This window comes from Lissotriton vulgaris, chromosome 12 (assembly GCF_964263255.1).
Source record: "Lissotriton vulgaris chromosome 12, aLisVul1.2, whole genome shotgun sequence".
Classification (NCBI taxonomy): domain Eukaryota; kingdom Metazoa; phylum Chordata; class Amphibia; order Caudata; family Salamandridae; genus Lissotriton; species Lissotriton vulgaris.
This window is the reverse complement of record NC_141700.1, coordinates 292,904,607-292,923,553: the sequence shown is the minus strand read 5'-3', so window position 1 is coordinate 292,923,553 and position 18,947 is coordinate 292,904,607. Positions and strand designations below refer to the sequence as shown.

Genomic DNA, 18,947 nt, shown 5'->3' with positions numbered 1-18,947 from the left:
GTGATCCCCCAACTATCTCACTGTGCTTGGAGGAAGACAATTGCCTTGGTTTGTAAGAAGGGCCATTGCAGTCAAGGGAGTGGCCACAATCTTATTTTGCATGGAGGTGGTGTTCTGGTGGTTACTTCAGCCTGCAGATTCTTCATCTGTAGAATAATCCCAAGTGTCAGACTGAGTCTGGAAACTTCAAAGCTCTCAGGTCACCGGTAGGGAGTGATGGCTTCAAATTGATGCCAGAAGTGACATCAGATGATGTCACTGAAGCCATATAGCGCTTACCCAGGCGCAACAACACGAGTTCCATTTTTTTCTGGGCCTTCAATACTGATTTGGAGCTTGCTCGCTTCTGAGAGTGGTGAGTTCTCCTCACGCAAAATTGTTATTAGTTCAGCGCAATGTCCCCTCCAAAGCGTTTGAGCTTGAAGGCCTGTAGAGATTGCTATGGACAGATGTTCATTTATGACCTGTTCACAATCTGCGTGTGGTGCTTCGGTTCTGACCACCATTCATGTATAGCTGCAACTCCTATTAAGCATGTAACCCCAAGACACTGGGGCATGCAGGACCAAGCTCTTTATGGCTCCGAATGACAGGCAAAGTAGTAATTGGTTTAAGCCACGATCCAGATCTCCCTCCTCACTCATCTAGAGCAAAGAAAAAGAAGCACAGAAAACTCAAGAAGCTTGCTCGAGCTAAGTCAGCCAGATGACCCGATGTCCCACAAGATCTTCTTTCTTGGAGCTAGAGTTAATCATAGTGGAGCCTTCAGAACCTCCTCCTACTGGCTCCATACTGGCTTCACAGCTGGCCTGACCTTTGAGCCAACTCCATCGGCTCTCGCACCGTCCTTCCTGGATCGATCGGCACTGGCCCCTTGGGTACCAGACCTTGCAGCGCAGTATCCTTTACCAGAGTTCCTGTCGCTGGGTGCATATTCGCCAGCGTTTTCTCAATGCTATGGATGGCATCTTCGGGAGGTCCTGGATTCTTTCTGGTATGCCCTTGGGACTTGGAGCTCCACTCAGTTTTCCGATGTTCAGGTTGATGGTGCCGGACCTATAGCACAAGCTCCTGTCTTCTCTCCGACGCACAACTATGCAATTCCTCTATCAGTAGCACCACCAAAGCCTCAACACCACCGCCTTCGCCTACATTGGAACCAAGCTCTGAGCCATTAGCACAGTCTTCTCTCCCTAGGGACCCCACTCCTCAGAAGTGTTCCAGGAGGAAGTATCATAGACTAATTTAGGCAAAGGACTAAAGGCAGAGGTTACTTGATGTATTTGCTGAGATTCAACCCCTTGAATCTGTATGGCTCTAAAGAGGTGAGGGGAAGATCACCTCGTTGACAAACCTGGGCCTCTAAACCTGAAGGTAATGCCATTCAATTTGGTGGTCAAGAAAGTGGCTGAAGTCTTGGACCTACTCCTTCCTTCTGTGCATTTGAAGATAGATGTCCTCACAGAGGTTCTCCTACCCCACCCCATCTCTACTTTGGAATCTCCACTGCCTTTCAACAAGGCCTTAGCGAAGCCTTTGCTGGCAGCTTGAGAGAAACCTTCCTCTGCACCAGTGGTCAATAGGCTTGTAGTCGGGTGTTCTTGCCCTGTTCATGGAGAACCTCCATTTATCTCTCTGCACCCATTCCCGGATAGTTAAGTGATCCAGTGATTTTTTTTTTTTTTTTTTTTAAATATATTTTTATTGCAGGAATCAGTAAATTTTTACAAAGCGACCAGCATTATAAGTTCAATCAAAATTAATAGAATACATCCCTCCGTCTCCTAGCAGGATGAACCATTACACAGCCATTCAGCCCGCAACCTGAGGGTCGGGCGGCGATACCCAATGGGGACTCAACAGGAAGTCGGAGCTGGTCCGGATGATCCACTATCCGTCATCTGCTTTTCTAAACCATCCTACAAAAAAAAAAAAAAAAAAGCCAAAAGAACCCCCCCCCCCTCAAAACACTATGAACCAAACCAAAACCCCCCCCCAACCCCGCCATCAGTGCCCAGTAACAGCCGTAATAGGATCTGTGAGAGGACCCATGAGGAAAGTAACAGACATGTAAAGTGCAATCGTCTATCGGGACTCGGGGCGAGCTGCATCTTCGCTTTCGGAATCGCTGGGAGCGCAATAATCCCTGAGGGCCTGCACTAATGTCTCCCATTCTAGCGCCGCCTCCTGCGCCTTTTCGTTGTGTTGTCTCCTAGCTAACTGGTACCGCAGCGTGCTTTCCCCCGCTGCCCATTTCAAGAGTTCGCTGTGCCATCGGGCCCCCGTTGGACCAACCCGTGCCTTCCAATTCCTGGTCACCTCCCGTTTAGCAAAGAGAAGCCCCAGATCAATGAATTTACTAGTGATTTTATTTTTGGGGGTATGTGGGAACCAGTGCAGGAGCCCCACTGCCGCATCAACCGATAAGGATCTCCCCGTTACCTCCTCCAGGGTATCCCCCACTTCCAGCCAGTAGGAGGACAGCCCCGGGCAGGACCATAACATATGAAGAAGGTCTGCATCAGGCGCCTGGCACCTGGGGCAGTCCGCGGAGTCCGTGGCAAAATATTGTCGGATCTTCGCCGGGGTCAAATATGCCCTATGGAGTACGTAGTAGTGGACCAATTGAAAGCGGGCGTGGCGCGTGCCCTTCCAGGCCCGTCTCATGAGTTGGGACCAGGCCGTCTCCGGGATCTCCTTCCCTATGTCTTCCTCCCAACGGGTTCTTAAAGTAGTAAGGGGGGCCAACCCCTCATTGAGCAGTCTGCCGTACAGGCAAGTGACCGCCTTAACAGTTCCCGCGGACATCATAGCGTACTGGCACACCGGAGAAGTAGGAGGTTCCTCCTGCCCGTGCTTCCAGTGCGCCTGAATCGCTCGGACCAGGGCCGAGTGCAGAAGAAAATCACCGCGAGGAACCTCGAAGCGATCAATGAGCTCCTGAAAGGGCAAAAGCGCCCCGTCCTCGTAAAGGTCACCCACCAACTGTAGGCCCGCGTCCTCCCAATCCGCTAATCGTGACCAATCTCCGCCATGAGGCAGGGCCGTCAGCATGCCCAGAGGTATTTCGGGTGCATACGGTATCCGCAACTGGCCCCGGGCGTGGGCTCGGTTCCAACACAAACGAATGGTCTTCTCTTCAAGAGTCAAGTCCTGCAAGGCCAAACGCTGTCGCAGCGCTATGAAGGAGAGAACATGCCTAGCTATCCCTGTGCCCCTCCTGTCCTCTGGGCCTCGGAATTCCCTGGCGACCTCCTGGGTGAACGTCTGCAGCTGCGCTGCCAAGTAGTACTTTTCAAAGTCCGGCACCGCCAGCCCACCCTCAGCTTTCGGCCTTGTCAGGGTCTTGAGGGCCACTCTTCGGCGGCCCGAACCCCAGAGGAATCCGACCACCATTGACCGTAACAGTCGAAATGTGGCTGGTGGGATCCAAATCGGCAGCGCCCGGAAATAATATAGCAACCTGGGAAGCGCCACCATTTTAAGCAAAGCGATCCGTCCAGCTACCGAGAGCGGTAGAGTAGCCCAGAAGTCCATGCTACCACGCAGCGCGCGAGTGCTGCGAGCTATGTTTCCATCCAGGAGGTCTGACGGTTCATGGTAGACGTATACCCCCAGGTACTTAAAGCAGGCAGGTTCCCATCTAATCTCTCTACTGATATCAGGGCTAGGTGTACCCTTACGAACCGGGAAAAGACAGGTCTTAGCCCAATTCACCCGAAGGCCCGAGACCTCCCCAAACGCCGTGAGCGCCGTCGCAGCTCCATTCAGGGCAGCAACTGGGTCCTCAAGGAAGAGCAACAGGTCATCAGCGTACAGCGAGACATAATGTGGGCCCGAAGGCGTCCATAAGCCATTATAGTAGGCTCCCGACCGGAGTAGCAGCGCCAGAGGTTCCACCGCTAACGCGAAGAGAAGCGGGGATAATGAACAACCCTGTCTCGTGCCTCTCTCCACCGGGTATTGCGAGGAGATCAGCGGGCCTGCCCGTGCCCTGGCCAACGCCGAGGTATACAGTACCGTGGTCCATCTAACGAAACCCTCACCGAGGCCGAATCGTAGTAATACTGTGCGCAGGTAGTCCCATTCCAGGCTGTCAAAAGCCTTCTCCAAATCTACCGAGAGGACTACCGGGCACGGGGCGTCCACGAGCGGTTCTCCCAGCAAGCGGAACAGCCTACGGATGTTCATGGTCGTGTTTCGCTTGGGGATGAATCCAGCCTGGTCCTCATGCACCAGAGAGCTCATGTGACCCAGCAATCTCGATGCCAAGATGCTGCTCAGTATTTTATAATCGACCGTCAACATTGATAAAGGACGGTAGGACGCCGGATCGGACGAGTCCCTTCCCGGCTTGAGGAGGGGAACCACTAAGGCCTCGCACATCGAGCCGGGGAGCCGACCAAGCCGCTTCGCCTCTCTGTAAACGATCAGCAACCTCGGTGCCAGGAGATCAGCATAAGCGGCATAAAATTCAACCGGAAGGCCGTCCAGACCCGGGGTCTTATTCCTTGCCATCTTTTTAATGGTGCTGCGAATCTCTCCCAGTTCAATGTCGGAACCCAGGGCTTTCGCTACGTCAGGTTCCACCATTGGGAGCTCTAGGGGTCGCAGGTAGTCATCAAGCCGGTCGGGGTCTCTGGCAGAGCGACTGCGGTATAAACGTTCATAGTAGTGCAGGTAACAGCTCAGAATCTCAGGTTGAGTGTGCACTCCGGTCCCATCTGCCGTACGCATGGACGTAGTCAGAGAGGTCTGGCGCGTAGGATTAGCTAGCCACGCCAGCAATGCGCTCGATCTATCCCCCTCTGCGAGGGACCTAACAGTATAGGCCTTATAGTCGAAACAGCGCAGCCGTTCGACCTCCGCCGCTACCGCCTCCTTCGCTGCTGCCGTGCGTTCCTGGAGTTCCGGGCGCCCGGGGCGACGGAGTTCCAACTCACGGAGTTTCCGATCTGCCATTTCTAAGTCATCAAGGATGATTCGCCTCATGCCCACCTTCTTGGAAATACAGAAGCCCCTGACCACCACCTTAAAAGCGTCCCACTCTAGCGCCCTTGAACCCGCAGTGCCCCCGTTGGACGAGAAGTATTCCGAGATCTTGTCTTCTAGGTCCGCTTTGAATACAATGTCCTCTAAGAGTTCGGGACGCAACTTCCAGGTAGGTACCGCAGGCACCCCCGGAAACCAGCGAAGGTCCAGCAGGAGAGGATTATGATCTGAGATGGTCCTGGTCAAATATTCAGACCGGACCGCCGCTGAGACCAAGTCTGTCGAGCCCAGAAACCCGTCCAGACGGACGTGTAACTCGTGCAAGCCTGAGAAGTAGGAATAGTCCCTAGTGTCGGGGTGCTGCGCCCTCCAGATATCCGTCAGACCCCAGTGTGTCTGCCAGTCCCTCCTACCTTTAGCCACACGGCGAACCGGAGAGTCAGGGTGGGGGGGATGTGAGCGGTCATTCTCCACATCTACCACTGAATTGAAATCCCCGCCGAGCAGGAGGGGCCCGGAAAAAAAGTGGGCTAACGAGCCCGATAACCTGGAAAGGAAGGCAAGCTGGTCCACATTGGGTGCATAAACACAGCAAACGTTTAGGTCCCTCCCCCCTACAGTGCCCGAAATGGCCACATATCGACCCTCCGGATCCACCACTGACTTCGTAACCTGAAAAGGAACCCCAGCTCTGATCCAAATTAGCGCCCCCCTGGCATACGCGGAGTACGAAGTGCAAAAGACCTGCCCCCTCCACCTACGCTGTAGCGCCGCCCCTTCCGCCTTGTTAAGATGGGTTTCCTGCAGCAGCGCCATTTGCACCCCTCTACGCACTAAATAAGCGTGGACTTTGTGACGTCTAGACATAGTGTGAAGCCTCCGTACATTCCAAGTAATGCATTTCACATTAGCAACATCAGCCATTGTCCCATATTGTTCGTGCAAAGTCTCTTCATCCGGGCCCCAACAAAGAAAGAGCAACAATCAACCCAGCACTGATGGTGGCCATTTTCCCCAACCAAAACACAACAACTCCGGTTCGACCCAAACCCTTGCCCACCCTCCCCAGAACAGGACCCAAATAGTGGCATCTAGACCCCATCCAAACCATACCCCCAGCAAACCCTCTGTCCCCGACTAATCCTGCAGTCGCCACCGCAGGAAGGCCTTAAGGGCCAGGTGCGGGCTGGGCGTTGGCAATGGGCCCTCGATGCTCGGGCTACCGAGACTAAAGTGAGCCCAAAACAATAAGAGGAAACCCTCAAGGCACGGGCAGGGCACCCCACCTCCACTTCCCCGGGAATTATGAGCAATCGCCTACCCCCGCCAGCCCCGCTGCGGGAACCCCACCCAAATGGACGCAGCTCACCCCGTCAACCCTGTCCATCCAGAAGGTCCTCAACCGAGTTCGGAGTGATCACCGGGGTGTGGACACTGTCGGTCACCGAGTCCTCCGAGTCCGTTGGTACCCCCTCGTCACCAAGGTCCGCTTCCTCTTCTATGGTACCATCCCGTGAGCCAGATAGCGCAGACAACACCTCCAACACTCCCTTCCGCTCCGTCGACGTCTCCGCAGTCGAGGGTCCGCCTGACCGGCCACGGCGACTCCGAATCCTTTTGGACCGCCATCGCTGTCCAGGCTCCACTGCTAGTTGAGATGAGGAGCCAAAGCCATCCTTTCCGGCTCTATAGAGTTCTAGCCAGTTACAGACATCCTCCGGGGAATCAAAGAACTGAGCCTTGTCATCGACAATTATGCGGAGCCTTGCAGGAAACCGGAGCGAGTATTGGATGCCCTCGCTCCGGAGCTCGCGCTTGACCGCCAGGAATGAGAACCGCCTGCGCTGGGTCTCATAGGTGTAGTCCGGGAAGATATTCACCTGGCTGTTCGCCACCTTGAAGGGGCCATTATGTCTGGCGGCATTAAGGATGAGATCTCTGTCCCGAAAGTGCAATAACCGGGCCACCACCGGTCGCGGGGCACGGCCCTGTTGCGGCGGCCTCGCTGGGACTCTGTGTGCTCGCTCCAGGGTGTAGAAGGAGGATAGACCCTCCGGAGCCACCGTGTCCCGTAGCCAGGCTTCCAAGTATGCCACCATGTCGCCATCTTCGATCTTCTCCGGCAGGCCTACCACTCGAATGTTATTTCGCCTGTTGCGACCTTCCGCGTCTTCCGCTCGCCGCTCCAGGGCATCAATCCGGGAGAGGGCATCCTTCATCGTCGCGGCTAGAGTTCTCTGTGCTGGCTCCAAGGTTTTCATCGAGCCCTCCACTTCCTTGACCCTATCCGAGAGCTTGCCGTGGTCCGCTCTAAGGAGGCCCAGACTCGTCGCCACCTGGGCAATGTCCTGCTGGAGGGCCGAGCGTGTGGTCGCGATCGCCTCCAGGACCCGGTCAAATTGTTGCTGCAGTGGCGCTCCACCAGAACTCTCCGGGTCCCCACGTTCTTCTTTGTCCGGGGCCTCCGAGTCTGAGGCGGCTGGGGTGGTCCCCTTGGCTCCCCTCGGTTTTCCCATGGCGCAGGAGTCACACGGTGGAGAGCCAGTCAGAGGCGCCACCAAGTGCGGGTGTCGGCTATGTCTCTCTCGGCTAGTGGCCTTCGGGCCGAGGGCGGGCGATCTCCGTCTCCAGGGCCTGTTGGACCTCCACAGATTCGGGCCGCGCCACCACCGCGTCGTCGGAGGGCACTGTGGAGGAGGCGGGGACAATCGGCGCCAGGTCGGGCAGGCCCGTTTAGCCGATGAGGATCTGGAACGAGGGTCTCCAACACCACCGGAGACTTTGTGGCGCCAAGGCGCCGTGCTGCCCATGGAAGTTAGTCACTCGGGGGGATGCAGCCAGGCGCGGCTCAGGGGATCGGCACCGCAGCCAGGGCCGCCAGGCGTCCGTGAGTCCAGGTCCACTATAGTGAGGGCATCCGATCATCCAGGAGCAATCACCTTATTCAAAGTCCGATCAGAACGACACCCAGACCATCACATCACAGGGGGATGAAAAGGTGGAGGGTGCGCTGTAGAGAACGACGCTCCTCCAGACTAAAGGTCCCGACCAAGGGGACAAAGAGGTCCGGGCGCCATGTTGGGCCGCACTCCGCAGGACCACAAACTTCGACTTTCCGTCGGATCAACTCATGTTCGAGTTGCACCAGGTGCCTCGGCAGGTCCCAATCAGCCTGATCGACGGTTTGCGGGGACTAGGGTGCCCCACGGCCTCCGATCTGCAGGATAATCACGGGCTCAGTCCCGGAGCCGAGCTCTCAGGCGACCATCGCTATCGGCGTCCAAGCCACGCCCCCTTAGTGATCCAGTGATATTTTTTTCTGAGGTGATGAAAGGCATGTTCCCTTGGTCAAAGATTCCAAAAGGACATGGAACCCAAAAGGCTTGAAGCATGGGGAAAAATATCTTCGCAGCTGGAAATATGGCCCTTAAGTCCTTTTATTCTGATTGCCAATTGGCTCGTTAGTCCCACACCTTATGGGACATGACCTCACTGATTAGGCCAAATGTTCCAGAAGACATGCATGGCCATTTCTACGAAGTGTTGCAGCATGAACAGAACGGAATGTGTTGCGCTGTATAATCATCAGGGCTCTATTCTGCTGACTCTGTGGAAAGAGCAGTGAGCACTGGCAGTCTCCATCAGGAACCATGCCTTGCTCAGAACATCAGGCTTTTCTAGTGATGTGCAGGTTAGTCTTATTGCCCTACCCTTTCATTACGGGTGTTTGAAAGCTGGGTAGTGTCATTGGACCTGCAGGATGCCAACGTACACATTCCAATCCTGTGGTCTCATCAGAAGTATTCATGTTTTGTAGTGAGTTCCACACACTAACAGTTAACAGTACTCCTTTTTGGTTTGACATGAGCGTCTCAAGTCTTCACCTCAGGTGATCAGACATCTTGGTTTTCCCATACCGGGACTGGCTGATCAAAGCTGAGTTGTGCCATCTGCAGTTTAAGGTGTCCCTGCTGTTGGTTCTGGCCTTTTCCGTCCAGAAGCCCAAATCTCACCAGAGGGCCTTCTGGGGACAGCAGTTCATGTTATGGTAATGTTAACTTAATAAAACTTGATGAAGCACAGTGAATCATGCCCAGAGGTTTATCTTGGCGCTGAGCCAGCACAGAACCAGAGACTAGAACAGCATTGTTTTCATCATTTTCCTAAACGGTCAGTTGTGGACACCACTCTTCTCCATGCCTTCAATCCAACTAGGGAATTGCTGACATTTAAGCAAATAGTATTGCCCTTTTGACAAGGCTTGTGAGTTCCAGTCCTGAGATTCCTCATTTTTCTTGCTTCCTGCATTCTCCTAGTTATGCATGCACGTTGCACAAAAGAGCCCTGCAGTGGCGCCTCAGCAGGCAGTGGCTACAGTAAAGGGAGGATCTGGCAGAATCTTATTGTGATCTCCCCTAGTGCAGAGGAAGTGGATTGGTGGGGAGATGAGGCGACCCGGAGTTGTGGGATAGCCTTTACTCCCCGCTGACTGTGGCCACAATAGTGACAGATGCAGCCACCTATAGGTGGGGAGCTCACCTGGAGGATCTGTAGATCAGGAGTCTCTGGTCTCCGGAAGAACAGGTTCTTCACACCAACGTGTTGGAACTGGGAATGATTCGGCTGGCACTCAAGGTCTTCCTCCCCTCCAGCCAAGGTTTGTATGTCAGATCTTGACAAACACTACAGCCATATGGTATATCAACAAGCATGGGAGAGTAGGGTCTTACCTCCTTTTCCTGGAAGCGTTGAGCCTGTAATGGGCACACCGCAAAGGGATTTGACCCACCACTCATTACCTATTTGGGTGTCTGAGTGTCGGAGCCAACAGCTTTAGCTGGTGTTATCCTGCCAATCATGAGTGGGGCCTCCTACCACAGGTAGTTCTGGACATCTTCGCTAAGTAAGGCACTCCTTTGGTGTATTTTTTCGCCTGGCCAGAACATGCTCAATACCTATTCTCCAGAATATGTTGATGAAGGCCTTCGGGACGTGAGTCCGTTCAGGTGGAAATTTCAGCTGCATCATTCCCCCCATATACCCCTCCCAACCTCCCAATACCCTTTCTCTGGTATTGAAGAATATTTGCCAAGACCGGGTCTAACTCCTTTTCGTTGCTCTGGATTGGCTAAGGAGGGTGTGCTATCCAGATCGTTGGCGCTTTTCCACATGTCCCCCGCTCAGGCTGCCTTTCAGACCTGACCTCTTCTCCCAATTGGAGGAGATGGTGCTGCACCCCAATCTTTGAGGCCTCCAACTTCATGCCTAAATATTGAGCAGGGAACCTCCGCTCCTTCCACCATCCACCGGGGGTGGTTGACATCACTTGTCAGCACATTGCCTGTTTACAAAATCTACTTACTCTCGCAGATGAAAAAGCTATTTTCCCTATGACTTCAAGGCTGTAGTGCAATCCCTAGTGATTTCCATGCTGGATTATGGAAGTGCAACCCTCTCTGACCTTCCTATATCTAAGATGGTTCCACCTAGGGCCTCTATCAACTCTGTTGCAAGGCTCATCACAGGTTCTAATAGAAGCAACCATATCACACCTGAGGAGCTGAAATCACTAAATTGGCTCCCATATGAAGCAAGGATACACCTAAAAGTTGTGTGCATGACCCACAAAGCCTTACATTTCAACACTCCAATATACCTCACACAACAACTTGAGCTCTCTGGTGGCTCTAGATCCTCTACCTTTTTCAGGTATTGGCCCAAGAATCTGGACTTCCCTACCCACTGAAATCAGATTAAATCCCTCAACTGCTTCTTTCAAAAAGGAAGGTAAAGTACTACTAAGGAACGCATATCTGCTCTAGAACCCCCGCTTGTCAGGTACTCTAGAACACGCTCTCCTCACACTTGTTTTACTGTTATGATTGTATGTTGATCTGTTAGTTTTTGTCACCACTTCCTGTACCTTTTGTGATTGTTAAATTGTAAAGTGCTCTGATGCCGCCCCACCCCGCGGCATATTTGCGCTATATAAATCTTTCGAAAACAATAATAAATAAATAAATGGTGTGCAGATAACGATGTACAACCCTTACGGGCCAAGTTGTCTCGAGTCCTGCATTGCGCACTTTCCTCAGCGAGGATGTGTTGTGCAATTGGCACTGTCAAGGAGTATCTGGCTGCATTGTCGGCGTTACTATTTTTGCCTAGCAATCCCTTCTCAAATTCCATATTTAATGTGTTTTTGAAGGACTTGACAAATCTGTATCCTCTAACCTCATTTGTTGTACCCCAAAAGGATCTTAATTTTATTTTAAATTTTCTTTTGTTGACTTCATTTGAGCCCCTGCATAGTTGTCCCTTAATAATTTTAATTTTGAAAATGTGTTTTTTTCTAGAGGTAATAACTCCAGCTAGGCAGGTGAGCACAAAAAACAGCTTTGTCCCCCTCACCTCTTTTTACCATAAAAAGTTGGTGTTGTGGACCAACACTGCTTTCCTGACAAAAGTGATGACTCCATCCCATTTTTCACTCCATGACTCTTCCAACCTTTTATCTCTCATCAACTCCCGCTAAGGAGGAGAAGTGGCTGCACAAGTTGTATCCTAGGCCGGCTGTCCAGCACTACGTAAACTGCACTAGTGATTCACAACTGGACAACCAGCTCTTCATGGGGTACTGTGGTGCCAAGAAAGGTAAAGCGGTGTAGAAAAAACCCTTTCAGGTGGGTCATCTTCTGCAACAAATCCTGCTACTCGGCCCAAGAAGGACCCCCCCAGAAAGGGAGAGGGGCCATTCCAGCATGGCCAAACCTACCATTTCTGCTCTTGCTCTGTGGCACAAATATGCAAGGCAGCTATGTCTGCATCGCTGCACACCTTTGCCAGGCATTACTGCCTGCATTCAGAAATGCTCGGAGACAGCCACCTAGCCAGATTAGTTTGGCAGGAATTTCTGGCAAGTAGAAGTATCCATCAGAGGGGGGGCGGAGCTAGCCGGCGTTCATGGTGGACGCTTAAGTGCGGAGCTCTGCACTAGCGCTGCCGAATATCCGTCAAATATCCTCCAAAAGCGGCGAAAATTGTGAAATTCCGGCGGGGGCTGCCTCCCCTACCCCCCGCGGACCCCCGACGCGACTTTGGAGGAGTTGCGCGTCCGGGTCCCCCCGGCGACGCCGCCGACCGGAGAGCTGCGGACCAGGCCGGGATCCCCGCTCTGTCCTGGGAAGCGAAGCCGAGTTGCGTCACCCGACGTGCGGCCCCTGAGGGGGGAAGCCCCGCTGAGGTGCGTGCCTCGTGGCTGGCGGTAGCCGCGACCCCTTCAGCGCACCGCGACCACACTGCGGACCCCTGCTGTGGCAGCTGCACACCCGGAAGGGCGCGGAGGACTCAAGCGAGTGCCGGCGGCGTGGCAGACCCACCGGGAGTGCACACGTGGCGCCGGCGGGGCCCGGCGTTGTCACGGGCGCCATTACGTTCTCCCGGGGAGACTTGCCCGACAGCCCGACCGCTCGGAGGGAGCCGTAAGGAGCGGCGGACAGCTTTGGAACAAAGGACCCCCAACACGAGCCCTGCACCCTCGATCTGACTGGGGGCGTCCTGATACTGAGGCACTCTGTGGGGGAAAGCAAGAGGCGAGCGCCTACCTTGGCCCGTGGCAGCACTGGGCACACAGGCCTGAACGCGACAGGGACCTGGCCGGACGGCCTCCAGTGACGGCCTGTGCACGGGGAGGGATCCCGCATCGTCCCATCGGGGGACCATCGGCACTATAAGGCCTGTGGACACTGGCCTCCCTATCCGCTGCAGCGATGGGCAAGGGCGATAGGACGCAAACGAAACTCTCGTTTGATCAGAGGAGACAGAAGGCGCCGGAGCCCCCGGCGGCCCAGTCCCCGGGAGCAGCTGCAGACCCGAGCACCGCACTGTGCGCAGAAATTAAAGGAATGCTCAACACGATGGAGAAGGGCCTACAGGAGGGCATGTCGGCCATTGGCACCAAAATTGACGCCCTGGCGTACCGGATGGATCGAATGACGGAGAGGGTGGATAAGCATGCGGAGAGGCTGGACATGGCAGAACGCAGGCTGACGGAGGCGGAGGAGGCACAGACAACATGGGACGCTGATCGCAAGCAGTTTGGAAGGCTGCTACAGGTGATACAGGACAAATCGGAAGACTTAGAAGCTCGCTCCAGACGGTCCAACATACGCGTCACGGGTGTGGCGGAGTCGACCCAAACGGGGAAAATTGAACTATTTGTTGAGAAACTCCTTAAGACTCTATTGGGGGACGACACCTTCTCCCCCATGTTCATAGTGGAACGAGCCCACCGCACCCTGGGACCGAGGCCTCCTCCAGGGGCGAACCCTATGCCGATAATTGCGAAACTCCTCAACTACAGGGACAGAGACGCTGCCCTCCGTGCCGCTAGAGAGAAGGGGGAGTTGCAGTACGAGGGAATGAACATTTCGTTATACCCTGACTTCACCTCCAAGGTACAGGAGGAGAGACGGCGATTCGTCCCCTATAAGCAGCAACTCAGAGACCTGGGCTTGGACTATGCCATGCTGTACCCGGCGCGGCTGCGCATCAACAGGCAGGGCCACTCGCATTTTTTCACTGACCCTAAGGAGCTGCAAAAATCTCTGAAGCAATGGATCAAGGAGCACAGAGAGGACCGGACGGCGCCTGCGGAGGAGCGTACTGGTAACGAAGATCTGGATGAGCAGGACTAGTGAGAAGGAGGGGCGCAGCGGTCCCTTCTGAAGGCTCAGCTAATCGAGGCCTTACGATAATCCTCGTCTGTTGGACCGGGGGGAGCCCACTCCGGGCGCTCCACTGCAGTGAGCGGACTTCTGGACATGGCACTGCGGGTGAGATCTACACAAGCCACACGGGTTATGGTGGAGGGCGGCACTTTCCAAGACACTGTTAGCCTGATCCGGGGTGGTGTTGATAGGGCCCTGCCACATGGAAGGGTCGGTGCGATCCGGGGGGGGGGGGGTAGGGGGGGGGGGGATGGGAAAGCCCGTTAAGGCGGGTACGATACTGCTCTCATTACTTAAAGCCGCACTAGCGATTGGGGGCGCTGGCGTAGGGGCGGCCTATTGACATTGCGCAGCAGGTACGACCGGACTGTGGTCGATTAGGACATTGAGTGTGCTACCTCTGCCCTGGCGCTTATAGTGCTTGCGGCTCTTCTTGAGACTGCTTGGGGAAGTTTGAAGACGGGTGGGGGGGTGTATGCAGGGATCTCGGTCACACCAGGTTGGGGTTGGTTGACTGTGGGCGGTGGGGGGCAACGGGGGTTCTGAGTTCGGGGATGTTTGGGATGTTTGGGGAAAGGTCCGACATGTGCTCTAAACTGTTCTGTTCTACAGGGTGGGTGGGCGGCTGCTGCTTCCGGAGGGGGGTGGTCCTCGTCACTACACTACAATTGCTGTCCTCCTCCACTGTTAATGGCTGACACGACACAGGCAGGCTTACTATGTGATACGGAGCCCCTCAGGGCTCTTACCTGGAATGTGAGGGGATTAAATGATTACCGGAAACTCCGAAAGGTGCTGCACTACCTACAGAGGCACCACATAGACTTGGCGCTGCTGCAGGAAACACATCTGCCCAACGCCAGCAAGATGCTCATGCACAGGGGGCTCCAGGGTCACTCCACTTACGCAGGCTTCACCACACACGCTAGAGGGGTCCTCACCTGGGTCAACCCGAAATCTAAGTTATCCCTTGCCCTGGTAAAGGCGGACCCGGAGGGGAGATTTGTGTTGAGCAAGTGCACGGGCAAGGGCCACAACCTGCTGGTCATGAATGTCTATGGCCCGAACTATGACTCCCCTGACTTTTATGCAACGGTTGCGGAACATTGTACTGAATGGGCCGCTGGTAATATGATCTGGGGTGGGGACTTCAATTTTACTTTTAGCCCTGAACTAGATAGGTCTGCGGGCCCTGCCAGGCGCCCGGCGGCGGCGGCGCAGCGCATGCAGGCAGAAATGTTGAAGCTGGGTCTGGTAGACGTATGGAGAGAAAGAAATAGCGCCAAGGGGGGGTATACGCACTACTCCGCGTACCACAATATCCATACCAGGATTGACTACTGGCTCGCCTCACACTCCCTGCTCTCCATGGTCAGGGGCTGCAGTGTGCTTCCCCGCACTCTGTCGGACCACTCACCGGTGCTGCTGGTACTGCATACTCCACAGCAGAGAATCCCGCCATTCACGTGGCGTTTTCCACCTTACTCGTTGCTGGATGAGGCTTTCAGGGCTGACCTGGGAGAGGACATAGATACTTTCTTCACCACCAATCTGGGATCAGTGGACAGCTTCGGGACGATTTGGGAGACATTTAAGGTGTACGTGCGGGGGGTGGTCATGGCAAAGCACTCCGGGGTCCTAAAGGCAATTAGGAACAGGCTGAAATATCTGGAGGGGCAGATAGCAGACTATGAACGCCGCCAGCTGCTTGACCCGAACCTGCCTGGGGATGGGACCCTGCAAGAACTTTTGAGAGAGTTCCACGAGGAAGCGGACAGGGAGGTACGGCATTTAGGAAAATATGCGACAGCGCGCACATATGGTGAGGGTGACCGCCCGGGTGCACTGCTTGCCAGGATTATGAAAGGCACTAGGCGCAAACAGACAATCGCGGAAATGCGAAACTCAGGGGGGGAGACACTCACGGAGGAGACACACATTCTGGCGGAATTCAGGAGCTTCTACGAGGAGCTATACACCACCAAAATCTCGGGGGTGGAGGACCAAATTGACAACTACCTCAGCTATATCAAGATGCCATTCCTTGAGAATTGGCAGAGGAAATTCCTGATGTCCCCTATACACTGCGAGGAGATATCCGACGCGTTAGCCACCATGAGAGCGGACAGTGCCCCCGGGATAGATGGTCTGACGGTGGCCTTTTACAAGGCGTATAATGATAAGTTGCTCCCCCACCTCTCCACCCTATTTGACGAAATTTGCGAGAACGGCGCTATGCCACTCTCCATGCGGGAGGCACTAATTGTCACCATACTTAAACCTGGTAAGCCCAGCGACCTGCCGGGTTCGTACCGCCCACTGTCCCTTCTTAATGTGGACGCTAAACTCTACGCAAAAGTGCTGGCGACCAGGCTGGCACTGGTGGCGCCTGGGCTGGTAGCCCCGGTGCAGGCTGGGTTCATTCCGGCTAGGAACCTCACTTACAATATCCGCACGGTCATGGGGGCCATGCAGCACACTAGGCATGACACTAAAGCCATTGCGGTCTTTCTTGACATGGAGAAGGCCTTTGACTCTGTGGAGTGGCCCTTCATGCGCAAGGTACTGCAGAAGCTGGGGCTGGGAGAGCTCTTCCTCCAACTGCTGGGCGCCCTTTATCACCAGCCCACGGCCAGAGTCAGATTGGGGGATGCAGTCTCGGAGCCGATCTCCATCAGCAGAGGCACGAGACAGGGGTGCCCCCTTTCCCCGCTGCTCTACGCCCTTGTGGCGGAACCACTGGCGTGTGCGATTCGGGAATACCACTCGTATGAAGCCATCAACTACCCCACCTACAAGATTGGTATTTCCACATATGCGGACGACACCCTGCTTTATGTCAGGGACCCGGCCACTAACCTGGCGTCGGTGCTGAGGGAAGTTGTGAGGTTCGGCGCGCTCTCCGGACTGAAGGTTAACTGGGCGAAATCTGTCGCCTTCCCACTAACCCCAATCACTGACCCCTTCGAGATGGACTACCCGCTCCAATGGTCCACTGAACCGATAAGATATCTGGGCATTATGCTCCACACGGACCCTGACGTCATGCTGAGGGAAAACTACGGGGTTGCATACAGCAAACTCGTGGATGACGTAGAGCTATGGATTAAACTCCCGTTGTCTCTGATGGGTAGGGTTGCCTTAATGAAAATGGTCATTCTCCCGAGATTTCTATTCCTATTCAATAATCTTCCGATCGTCCTCTCGAAAGCCTTCTTCGCAACCCTAAACAAACTCCTGGTGAGATTGGCGTGGGCCGGGAAACAACCTAGGGTGCAGTGGAAGGTACTGCAATTACCGTATGAGCAGGGGGGATTAGATGCCCCGGACCTGGAACGCTACTACAGGATAGCGCAGGCCTCCCACCTCCACACTTGGATACATGGCAGCCATGATATTCCGCACGTGATCCTGGAGCGGCTGTTCGCAGACCCTACTCCGCTTCCTGCTACCATTTGTGGCCCCCAAGACCGCAGGGTTGGCGTGCTGGACTCCCTTCTGTCCACCAATCACGCATGGCACTCCATTCTGCAGAGGCAAAACAAAGAGCTGATGTACGCCCCTAACATGCCTATACAATGGGCGCTCTGGCTGCCAACCTTAGCGGAACCGGGTGTCCATAGGGCCCTCCACGAACTAGGTGCTCTCACTTTGGGGGACCTGTTTGAGCATGGACAGGTGAAGACGTGGGCACAGATCTCGCATCGGAGGGAGAGCTCCACCCTGCTCCAACGCTTTCAGTACCATCGGGTCCGTAGCGCCCTCTTGGAACTGCTGGGCCCTGACATGGAGGAACCCCCCGCTGTCCCGGAACTGGTGTATGTCATAGACACCGTATCTCCGAAGAAGCTGATCACTAGACTATACAGGATAGGACACGAGCACACGGCCCTGCTCTACACGAGGGCGCGACTAGCCTGGCAGACTGACCTGGGCACCCACGTCGATGACGGCATGTGGGCCTACTGCTGTGCGGCCACCAGGCGCATTTCCCTGAACGGGAGGCACCGTTTGGTCCACTTTAAGTTCTTGCAAAGGGTATACCATACACCGGAACGGCTCCACAGGTACGGTCTTCGTGACACCCCACACTGCGAGAGGTGCCAGGCCCAGGTTGCGGACTTCCTGCACATGGCCTGGAGCTGCCCGGGGGTCCAGAGGTATTGGACCGGCGTATTCGCTGAATTGAGCACTATAGTGGAGTTGGACCTGGCAATGGACCCAGCCCTTGCTCTACTGGGGTACACGAAACCGGTTCCCGTCGCGGTTAGGAAACTGGTGAGCATGGGAATGCTCCTTGCGAAGCGGGTAGTCGCATTATGCTGGATGAGGGGGCCATTACCGACACTCGGGCGTTGGGTTAGCGACATGAAGTACTGCATCACGCAGGCGGAAACATATAGTGAGCTCCTTCCGCCCAGAAGTCGCCCTAAGAACTTCTGGGGGATATACCAGACCTACTTGTCCTCCAAGCCGGACGGGGATGCCTCGGAGGAGGGAGAGGGGGAGGAACGAGGGAGTGAAGTGCTAGAGCCACCTGACTCACATGACCGGGGTGTTCCCCCGCACGACTAGCGCTCTATAAGCAGCAGGGGGTACCCCATCCCTATAGGTGTGAGAACAGGGGGGAGGCACTCCGGATTGAGGGAGAGCGGTATGCCGCACTAGCTACAACAGGTGATAGTGACGTCTGAAAGCTTGCTCGGGGAGCACAAATGGGGGACCAGTTAAGGGGAGGGGGGTGTTTAGTGGGGTTGGGATTGGTTGGGCGAAAAATTAAAACTGTACTGCTTTGTTCATTTATTCAAAATGCACGCTACTTTGCAGATGGTACGAGCCTACAGAGGAGGCCCTGCTTCTACTGACCTCCGGCGAACTCTCACATTGGACTCTATGATATTACTGTGTCATGGTACATGTCACTGTTGTTGCACGGAGACCTATTGCCGGCCTGAGATGGGTTGTAGGCGAACGATTATTCGTACTTTGTGATGTGCTTTTTCATAATAAATAAATAAAAATAAAAATAAAAAAGAAGTATCCATCAGAAGAGAAAGTTACTTTCCTGCAGTAACTATCTATCTGGTGGATACTCCATCTACCTGCAGATTACTCAGCGGCCCGCTTGCCTCCCTGTTTGACTGATTGTTATAGGGAAAGTTAATAAGATGCCAAAAAATTATATTTGCGCACTGCACTACTCTGTCGAAGTCAATCTGCACACTT

The 18,947-nt window shown here is 54.5% G+C and overlaps 1 protein-coding gene across 2 annotated transcripts in view; it reads left to right on the top strand.

Moving 5' to 3' along the window:
- GAN (gigaxonin) overlaps positions 1 to 18,947 on the top strand; it is a 307,857-nt gene that overhangs the window by 219,675 nt on the left and 69,235 nt on the right. The window lies entirely within an intron of this gene.